At 35.4% G+C, this 1,926-nt stretch overlaps 1 non-coding gene across 1 annotated transcript; it reads left to right on the forward strand.

The window, feature by feature from the left end:
- Positions 1-441: 441 nt before the first annotated feature.
- On the forward strand, positions 442-549 carry LOC131169801 (small nucleolar RNA R71). Its single transcript, XR_009140712.1, has one exon. It is a non-coding gene; the product is annotated as a small nucleolar RNA R71 (small nucleolar RNA).
- Positions 550-1,926: the final 1,377 nt, after the last annotated feature.

The following is a 1,926-nucleotide window of genomic DNA, read 5'->3' on the forward strand; positions in this document are numbered from 1 at the left end:
CGAGTTGAAGCTTGATTTTTTTGATTCCCCCATGAAAAATTGGGATGATTCCTCCAAGCATATGAAGGATAATCTACTCCATAGCTCATTGTTCCTTCTGCATAAGTAACTTGTTGAGAACTTCCAGAGCATGATGATGAACTGACTAGCATACTTAAATCCTCCATTTTCTTAGCAAGGACATTAGTGAGTGCATCAAATTTGGCATTGATCATGTTGAATGGATCAAGCTCATACATTCCAGCAACTTGCCTTTTTTGAGTTGGAGTTGACCCTCTTGGACTACTCCATAGATGACTGTTCTTTGCTATTTTCTCTAATAACTCATAAGCTTCATCTTCATGCTTAATGATGAATTCCCCTCCAGTTTGAGCATCAATGATCCCTCTGATAGCAGGAGTGACGTTTGTGTAAAAATTCTGGTTTATCATCCATTTGGGAATGGCATGATGTGGACATTGTCTCTCCAACTCCTTCCATCTCATCCATGACTCATAAAGAGTCTCATCTTCTCTTGGTCTAAAAGCAATCATTTGATTCCTCAACTCTTGAGTTTTTCCAGGTGGAAAGTATTGGGCAAGAAATACATCAGTGAGCTGCTCCCAATTTGTAATTGAGTTGTGAGGTAAAGAATCAAGCCAATCCAATGCTCTATCTTTCAAAGAGAATGGAAACAATTTTAGCCTTGCTGCATCATCAGATACTCCAGGTTGTTTTTGCATGTCACAAATCATAGCAAACTTCTTCAGATGTGTGTGTGGATTTTCAGAAGGATGTCCTCCAAATTGAGAATTCTGAATCATTTGAAGAACTCCAAAATCCATCTTGTAACTATTTGCATCAATCCTTGGTCTTGCTATGCTCTCTCTCAAATCATCAAAACGTGGAAAAGCATGATCCATCATACTTCCCCTAGGCACGTTTGCATTAACAACTTCTTCTCCTTGGGCTTCATTTTCATTGTTTTGACCATTTCCAGCATTACCAACACCAATTCTAATTCTTTCATCAGCCATATCTGCTTCAATTTCGGTTTCTCTCAAAGCTTCCTTCCTTTTTCTGGTTTCTTTCTTGTTGGCCTTACAAAATTTCTCTATTTCAGGATTGAACAATAAGGATGTATCACTTGAGCTTCTAGCTCTTCTCATAAAAGATTAAAAGTACCTGAAAAAGAACAAACAAACACAAAAATGAAAAGATAACAAAAATAAAACTAAAAACAACTAAAATGATCAAGAATTCAATCTTAAACAAACAACTCCCCAGCAACGGCGCCAAAAACTTGATGCGTCCCAACCGCAAGTGCACGGGTCGTACAAGTAATATAGAAAAATATCGATCCCACGAGGAGTTGTGTTAATGATTGAATTTTCGATATAAAAGTTGACTAAATTGAAGTATTCATGAAATTAAAATAATGAATTAATGGGTAATGGAGTACGAAATCTAAATGTGCAAATTTAATATTCTATTCAACAATGTATTAATTAAACTAAAATTGCATCAAATTGAAATAAGCAAGTTCAAATATGGCAATATTTAAAATGGCAAATGATTAAATTCGATTAGAAATTAACAATGGTAAAAAGGCGATTCCGGAGTTCGGGATTTCATATTCAAACTATTTTGGGATTTTCCCTAGCTAGCCCAATCCATGAAATTTATGGGTTTAAAGGAGATTAATTCTAAAATCCTTTGAAAACTCTTTCGAGTGAGACAAAGAGTGCCTTAATTAACTTAATCCTACTTTCGTGGAGTTAAAATTAACCAAGACCCATTAGGTTCTTTAATCAATCTATTAAAACCCTCTTAACCCTTAGTCTATTTCTAGATCTAAGTTAATTAAGTCCAATTTCTTGATTAACTATCACTTGGTTTTCTCCTTTCGGTGCTTCAACCAAGGATTAAGAACATAACTTAATGGGG

This window comes from Hevea brasiliensis, chromosome 1 (assembly GCF_030052815.1).
Source record: "Hevea brasiliensis isolate MT/VB/25A 57/8 chromosome 1, ASM3005281v1, whole genome shotgun sequence".
NCBI classification, from domain to species: domain Eukaryota; kingdom Viridiplantae; phylum Streptophyta; class Magnoliopsida; order Malpighiales; family Euphorbiaceae; genus Hevea; species Hevea brasiliensis.